Source organism: Cynara cardunculus (assembly GCF_001531365.2).
Source record: "Cynara cardunculus var. scolymus isolate 2C chromosome LG 17, CcrdV1, whole genome shotgun sequence".
In the NCBI taxonomy this organism is placed as follows: domain Eukaryota; kingdom Viridiplantae; phylum Streptophyta; class Magnoliopsida; order Asterales; family Asteraceae; genus Cynara; species Cynara cardunculus.
The window spans coordinates 5,279,279-5,288,805 of NC_037544.1; positions in this window are offsets into that span (position 1 = coordinate 5,279,279).

The window sequence follows — 9,527 nt, forward strand, 5'->3', positions numbered from 1 at the left end:
AATAATATAACATTTTATAAAGATAATAATTAAGTATTCTGTTAGAACTCAATGATTATCCTAATTATATTTTAGATTTTTTATATTTAAAATGAGATGCTTATCTTATATTTGATTTTGTTTATCTGCAGTTAGTTACACAAATTCATGTATGAAGCTTTAATAAGTTGTACTTATGCACAATCTATTTGTAATCTTGAGTTTTAAGTAACATGCATTAATAAACAGTACTTTATGCATAAAATATGGTTTTTAAGAGTAATTTGTCAAATGCTTTATAATATAATATAGATATAAAAACATTATGTTTTCTTAAAATCATATAAAACCATGGTGTTACATTAATAAAAAACAATATTATCAAACCTAAAATAAAATTAATTCGTTACTAAATCTAATTTAAATTACAATAACAAAATTGAACTAAAAATTATCTTTATAAAAAATATTATATTATTAAACTTAAATTAAATTATAATAAAAAATTGAACTAAAAAAATTATAAAAAAAACGAGAACTTTTTTAATTATTAATTTAATACTAATATCGATATAAATTTTTATCGGGTCTTCAAATTTATATCTTATTCAAATATAAAAAACTTATAGCTTTATCAAAATCATAGAAAACTGTATTAAAAAAACAACAGAGACAAATAATAAAATGAAACATTAAAATCAAGATGTACGTAAATATGTAAACTTTTTGTAAAAGCATTTTAAAAAGATAAAACTCATCTCCTCCTACTACACTTTTCATCTTAATTTTGTCCCGCCTTCCACTTTTCCCCCTTTGTCCTTTTCAGTTATGTCGTTGTTATTATGTTTGTTTTGACTTTTGAGATTGCAAGTTGGTTGATCACGAGTTTACAATTGTGGCTGACTGGCAACACTATTGCTTATTCGGCTATGTCAATTGTATGGTCTTATTTTGAGGCCGCAATTCATTTATGTCAAGGTTATTGGTCTGCTTATTATTTTTGATTGAGTTTTCATATTTTGCACTTACGCTGTTAAAAAGGTGATCGACGATATTTTACAGTGGATACAGTCGTTGTATATTTGTATTTGTGTTTTAAGTTTATATTACTTCATGAGTTTAATTAGAGATTACGAGCATATATTCAAGTATTTTGGATTTAGTTCTATTAGTTATGGTTGTGCTTTACTTGCATTTGAAGACATGCATGGATGTAATTCTAATAGTTCATGGCTTATATAGCGACTAAATAGTACAAACTAATCACACCAAACAACATTTTGTAATTTGGTTTAACTATGTTGTTCACTTAGGTAGCGTTTGATATGCATATATTATTGGACATGACTGGACATGACAGAATTGGACTAGACAAGAGGGTAGGACTGGACTGGACTGGACGAGACAAGTGTACGTCTGGTGTTTGGTACGACTACGATTGGACGAGACAGAACTAGACAAGTTACCCCCAAAAGTTATTTGATGATTTTAAATATTATATAATAGTTATAATTAGCACAAATAAAGTAGATAATTAAAAATTTTAATTTATAAATATTTTTACACAATTTTTATATAAATGAATACATACATATATAATGCTACCAAATTTGAATGAAACGTTTGATATAACTGATGGTAATAGTGGTGGTGGTGGTGCAGGTGGTTTTAGTTATGATGGAGGTGATGATGGCCAACAGTAGTAGCGGCAATGAGCGGTGGTGATCGGTGGCCGACGATGGTTATGGAGGTAGAGGCAGTGGTGGTTGGTGGACGACGGTGGTTATAGAGGACGTGAAGATGGTTGAGGTGGTGGTGGTTGATAACGGTGGAGGAGATAGTTGTGGTTGATGTAGTGAAGATAGTGATGGTGGTGGTGGTGGTTATAGTGGAGGTGAGGTGGCAATGAACGGGGGTGGTCAATGGTCGATGGTGGTTGTGAAGGAGGTTGTTGCAGTAAAGGAGGAGTTGGAGGTGGCCAACGGTGGTAGTGGTTGGTTTCCAATGGTGGTTGTAGAGGTGACAATGGACAATGGTAGTCAGTGGTCGACAGTGGTTGTGGAGATCATGGAGGAGGTTGCTACGGTATAGGAGGAGTTGGAGGTGGCCAACGGTGGTAGTGTTAGTAGTAATGGGTGGTGGTGGTCGATGGCCGATGATGGTTGTAAAGGTGGCAAAGGACGGTAGTAGTCAGTGGTCGACGATGGTTGTAGAGGTGGTGAAAGAGGTTGTTGTAGTAGAGGAGGAGTTGGAGGTGGCGAACGGCGGTAGTGGTGGTGGCAATGGACGGTGATGGTCGGTGGTCAACTATGGTAAAGGTGGCGATGGACGATGGTGGACGGTGGTTATGGAGGCGATAGATGATGTTGTTGTAGTGGAAGAGGATGTGGAGGTGGCCGCCAGTGGTGGCGGCGATGGTTGAAACTACCAGTGATGACCATTAAAACAAATATCATATTAAGATTATATTTCAAACTAGGGTAGATTAGTAATATTTTAGTTTTCGTCTCATTCTTGTCCCATCTTGTTACACCTATTTTGGTGGAATAAGAAAAAGCCTTTTTTGTCTCATGATGTCCCACTTTGTCCCTATCCTATGTCATGCCTGTGGGACAATGAATTCTTGTTCAGTCTCTATGTTATGCCAAACATGGGACAGTGAGTTCTTGTTCTGTTCCATGTTGCGCCAAACATGAAAAAATGAGTTTTGTTCCATCATGTCCTATGCTGTCCAATGTACCAAATGCAACCTTAATGCCAAACTAGAGTGCTTGAAAACATTCTTAAACCATACTCTGCAATTTGGTTTATTATAAAGGGGGTTAGATTAGACCACCTACAACAGAGCTAACACCCCTACATCATGCATTACTGAATACATCATACAACTCAAAGTTCTACAAAATAACAACCCTAAGCACCACCAAAATGCAGGGTACATCCCAATTGAACAATCTATGCGACATGAATACCAACCACGAACGTCTGGTCTTGAATTTAAGAGTTTTCATTGCAAATTTTCGATATTTGGTGCTTGTTTACAAAATAATTGGTCTTAGATTAACCAAAAGTTAATGATTTAAAGTTCAAAAACAACTTATGTTGAAATACGTAAGATGGAGACTCTACAACGACTTTTCTCTTCAAACAAAACCAAGAAATCTTATAATATGAATGAGAAAAAGTGAAGACTATGCAATTCAAACCAGTAAGAAGCTCCCATGTTGATTGTGTTTGAGACATTATTAGACATCTGAAGTTTTAGTATTAACGGTAGTTTACTTTTTAAACAGACTTAAAGATTCTGCATTTAGACTTTAAACGTTGTTTCTTAACGTTCAGATTTAAATTACTTAAAAAAAAAAATACCCCTTTATTGTCTCATTCCTTTACCTGATGACATGCGAGCATGTTGATTTCGATAAAAGCATGTTGGTTGTTCTTCACGTGCTAGAAGTCCCAAGTTACACTAACGTGGGAGGTCTAGTCATCAGTACACGTTTTGAGTTTTTCAACTTTGTCTTTTTAACCAAAAACAAAAGGCAAAATTAAATTTGTAGTTCGGTTTTCTAATCGAATAACCAGATGTTGAATTTGCTCAACCAATATCGATGACCCAAATGTAAAAAAAAGTCATACAGACATCACAAATTCAAACTTAAATTATATTTATAAATAAAAAAACTATATATATATATATATATATATATACACACACATATGTGCGTGTGTGTGTGTTTTTCAAATACAAATCCTCTAATTAAAACAATGGAAATTTATTAAAATAGTCATTTTCAGGGTTGGTTTCACCTTATGGACAGTTTCTCTCGGGGTTTTCCAAAATAGCTATAGGTTCGCAAAACCCCTGTCCATAATTGCGGATCCAACTAAAAGACAAAAAAGTTACACTTTCTACCTTGTCCGCAAAAAAAATACATTTTTTACCCAGGTCCACAAAAAAATTACATTTCTCACCCATGTACCGAAAAAAAATACATTTTTTTACCCATGTCTGCAAAAAAGAATATTGGGGACCTAGACTATTTTGGTAAACCTTGTAAAGAAGTGGTTAAAAGGTGAAACCAACCGGTAAAAATTGTTGTTTTAGTCAAAGACCTTCCAGCCTAGTGGTAAAGGCTTGGGCATGGCATAGTCATGAACCCGAGTTCGAGCCATGGGAGAGGAGTGTTGGCGACATTTAAGTGAGGCCATGTTTAGCCTCTAAATTTGCCGGGGATTAGTCGGGCTTTGGCCCGGACACCCTTACAAAAAAATAAAAATAAAATAAAATTGTTGTTTTAATTAAATTCCTTTAAAAGAATCCATACAAACCAATTAAATGAAATATTTATATCAAACGCTGAAAATTTATTTATTCTTATTAGGATATTTATGAAATAGCATCGGAGTTCAATGATTAACGTTTTAGATCAGAAAACAATCAAAATATTCATAAAACAATATATTTATTAGACTAGATGGATGGTTGATATTGGTTTGTATGTTTTGTAATAATCGAAAGATTTCTATTTAAAACTCCTCTGCATACATATATATATATATATATATATATATATATAAACATGGGTCGATTGATAATTTGTAATCCGACAATTGTCGCCAAACCAACATACAACGATTGATTGATAATCGTCGTTACCATATGAACTAATAATTGAACCAAACATAACCGATTTCTATTCAGTTATTTGAATTTGTCAATCAAAAATGCACCTTACGTAAGTGACACATGATTGACTTAAGGAATCCTAAACTAACAGTTAACTAGATGGATGATTTTGGACTTTGAAGTATGAAATAAGGACTAGTTGTGTAATTAATGAATTTTGCAAAGCACATAGGACAAACTAGGGGTGCTCATGGGTTGGGTTGATCGGGTTGAAGATATTTGTACAACGTAACCAAATGCTTGCGGTTTGAAAAACCTTAACCTAACCCAACCCAAACCGAGAGGTGCCCACTATTCGGAGTACCCTCCCCAAAGGAAAAAGATGTGTTTGTCAAGTTCGGTTAGCCTCCCTGTCCCATGATTTTTCAAGCTAGTCATCAAAGAACCTGCCAGCACACTCGACAAGCCTTACCGTGGCACGACTGCCAAGTACCAGTCTCGCAACAGTATTAGTGGCGCAAAACAAAAGGATCGGTCCTTCACTTGCTGATCAAAGTGCAACCCCACCCAACTCAAACCATACGAGTTGGTCGGGATGATACTTTAGTACATTAAAATATTAATCTAACCTTAAATATATCATTTCTCTACTCATAATTTTTTTTTCATCATCAACCATTTGATACAACTTATCCATATTTCTTACGTATATCATATTCAGTTAATTTTCTCAATTTGCATATATATGTTCACAGTTACTGAACATATATACGGATGAGTTATATAGAGATGTGAATAGATTGAAAATATGTGTATATGAAGATCGTACGTGATAATGTAATTGTCCAAGCTAAATCATATAGTTTGGTCGTGTTAGTCGGTTAATACTTCCGTACATTAAAATATTATCCTAATATTGAATATGTTGTTTTCATTACTCATAATTTGTTTTCATCACCAACAATTTAATACAACTTATTCATACTTCTTAAATCTTAAGTATATTAGATTCGAATTAATTTTTTCAATTTACATATATACGTTCACAATTACTAAACATATATACAAAAGATTTTATAGAGATGGAGAATAAATTAAAAATACATGTATATAATAGTTAGGGGTGAGCAGCGGAACCAGGTACCTACTTGCACAACCGGGACTGCCGGTTTCGAAACCGGAACCGATATGAGTGGTTCCAGTTCCAGTTCTCAATTTTTCGGAACCGTTACCCGCCGAGACAGGTTCTGGTTCCGGGTACCTGGAACCGGCGGGTATCCTGAACCGGAACCGACGGGTACCCGGTATTTTCAATTAAAAAAATAATTAATTTTTTTAAATACTAAATTTAAATTAGGTCAAGAACTTAGAACTCTAAATTCAGAATTTGAGATAAAATGATTTGTATTTTTCTCAAATTATGTGTTTAATTGGATTCGTAGTATGTAATCGTTAAACTTTGAACTTTTACAATTATAGTATGTAATCGTTAAACTTTCAACATCTACTATTAGTCTATTATGGTTTGTAATCGTTAAACAATATTTGTAACCATTATTCCGTATAATTTGTATTCTTGTTTATTTATTTAGTGTTTTGGCAATGTTTTATTTTTTTATTTCTAAATAACAAAATTTTATTATTTTAGGAAGCGAGTACCTGGAACCGGAACGAAATTCAAGAACCGCTCTAACCGGTTCCATTCCAGTTCCAATATCTCAAGAACCGCCGGTTCCGGTTAAATAGGACGGGTACACGCCTATACTCACCCCTAATTATAGTGCAATTGAAAAGAATACATATTAATAGATACTCAACAATCATATTAAATAAAAGAAATAAAGAGATCGAGATCATCAAATTGGGTTTGGTACAAATAATGATAACTTAATATCAACCCAATATCTATGATTTAATTTTTTTTACAACTTAATCAAATATCAAGTTAATTTATATGAGTTATTTCATGTTGGATTGGTCAAGTTGGTCGTGTTCTAAAAATTACTCTGAACGTTGGATTTTTTTTTTTTTTTTTTTTTAGAAAAGATAATATATGCATATATTAAAATATAAAACAATTTTTTTTAAGAATCTAATAAAAAATGCATAAAGTATAATTAAGCTAGTCCCATGATTCTTTTGCCGACCTTTCACTAACAGTGATCCTATGAAATAGACAAAGTCACCTAAATGACACATGTCTAAATACAATTTTGGCACGTGAACAATGAGCTTATTCCAACTATCCTTTTAAACGGATAATAATTCTTGTCTTTTCCTAAACAAAATCTCCCAATTATTAATTTATTGAAAGTACTTATTTTACAATAAATTATTAAATTATTGAGAAATATTATTATTATTATAATAAATAAAATAAAATATTCTTTGCATTCATGTTTTCAGGATTATTTAGTTCATTGACATTTAAATATGATTTTTATTAATAATATAACCTTTTTGATAAATTTTATGGTATTCTGATATATGGAAGATATATGAAACTGATATGTTAAAATATGTTAGAAGGTCATGGATTTAATTTTTTTTTTTTTGAAAAAGTCATTCAACCGATAGATTTATGGTTTTTATTCGTCTTTTTTAAATGCAATAACGATAAGTTGTGATAAAAGGTAGAGTTTAAGAAGAAGCTGTTTTTATTCGGGAAAAAAAAGTTGAAATAAAAAATATTTAAACTGATCGATTAACAAGCAAATATTTTATTAAATTATATATTAGATCAGGATTATATGTTTCAGATAAAAATAATAATTTTATAGTGGTATTTCTTAGTCATCATATTCGATTTCTTATTATGATTAATAATAAAATTATAAGAATACAAACATATGATTAAGAAACGTAAGAATGAATCTCTACCCTTTGATCAATCATAATTGAATGTCAACAATAATGAGGTACAATGAAATGCACTAGATCAATTTCATTCTAGAGCGTAATTCATAGATAGCATGTGATTAAAGTGATCAAAGGTTAATATATCTTATTACATTTCTAACGTTAATGGCTTGTTTGTTTACCTCTTAATAGTTCCATTAATAGGCAGCCTCTTAATCGTTAGAAGGTGAATCTTGTTTGACAAAAGAAAAAAAAAATCAGTCTGTTAATGGTTCTAAAATCCTCTGAATAATTTTGCATCATGGGCCTCCCTTAACCATTTATCGCCCTAATTTCATTGTAAACAATAACCAAACAATTATATTTCATTTTACACTATATCATGAGAGCCTCTTAATCATTCTGACCACTTAATCATTCTGCACTACACCATTCATCAACTACCAAACAACTTTTAACTCTTTTTCTCACAAAATTATTGACCTATACATATGTGGGCTTTCATTTGAAAACTCATAAACTTGTGATAATCTTAAAAATGGTGCATCATATACTATTTCCTATGATTTTTTTTCATCTACGGCTTGGATTTAGTGTACCGATTAATATATATTTGTTTTAAAATATGCACAATTTTTATGTGTTTGTGAAATAAAAAATATAACTAAAATTTTCATTTTGTGAACGAATATATATGAAACAAACACATTGTGAAACAAATATATGTTAATCAACATATTAAATTCTGGTTTTAAATATAAAAAATCATCTTGGATAAAAGTTATCATAATTGATATAATATATGGGGTTCTCAAATGATTAAACCCTCTATATATTTATCTCTATATATAAGATATATGTATATATACATTGATCTGGATTCAGAATAGAATCAAATACAATAAGTAAAAGACATATAGGTAAAGGTTGAGTTTTTGTGAGATAAGAGTTACGCTGAGAAATGTAAGAAATAATCTACACCCTTGGATACACAGTAGAATGAGATACAGTAGATCAATCCCTATATCAAATACAATTTATAGGTGGATTTGAAATTAAAGATGATAAAGATTCCAATCATATTAGCAAATGAGGTAATTGAGATTTGAGGACCCATCGGCCTACTATTCACATAACGGTGAAGTTGATCTAGGAATCCTAGTGGTCTACTTGTACTATATTTCCTTTATTAACAAACACGTGCTTTTTATCTTCAAATCCACCACATGATCAATTTACAAATTAATAAAATGTGAAAAACATGTTACAATATTTCATTTCACTAAATATAAATTTAATATACATAACAGATATAGGTTCCGTTTTAAGATATGCAAAAATGCGCACCTAATCGTATTCGTAAGTTTCTTTTGCATTGATTCATTATGTAAATAATAACAGTGTACTTTAATTTTTTATGCTTAATAGTTATATACTTTAATTTATCTGTTTTATGAAATGTAGTTTTTCTAAAAATAAGCGTATCTAAAATTTTGTCATTTTAAAAAACTAATGTTATTCCTAAAATACATGGAAAAAAATGTAAATTCTAACATAAAAATTGTTCTAAAATTACACATACATATAGGGTATATTTCAAATGCAACTATACATATTTATACAACCAATACAACTTAATTAATTAATATATTTATGAAAATTATGAGATTTTATTTATTATGATTTAAATATTTATGGAAGATAGCTAGAGTTCATTAATTATGATCAATACTTTATATTAGGAAACAATCAAAACTTTTATGAAATCACATATTCATCAAATTAAATGGACGGTTGAGATTGAGTTGTATTGGTTGTACAAATGTAAAGGGTTGCATAATAACTATATAAGGTATATTTCAAATACAACCATGTTCATTTGTACAACCAATGCAACCCAATCAATTGAGATATTTATGAAAATGATAAGAGTTCATTTATTATGATTTGAATATTTATAGAAGATGACTAGAGTTCATTAATTATAATCAATACTTTATATTATGAAACAATCAAAACTTTTATAAAATCACATATTCGTCATATTAAATGGACGGTT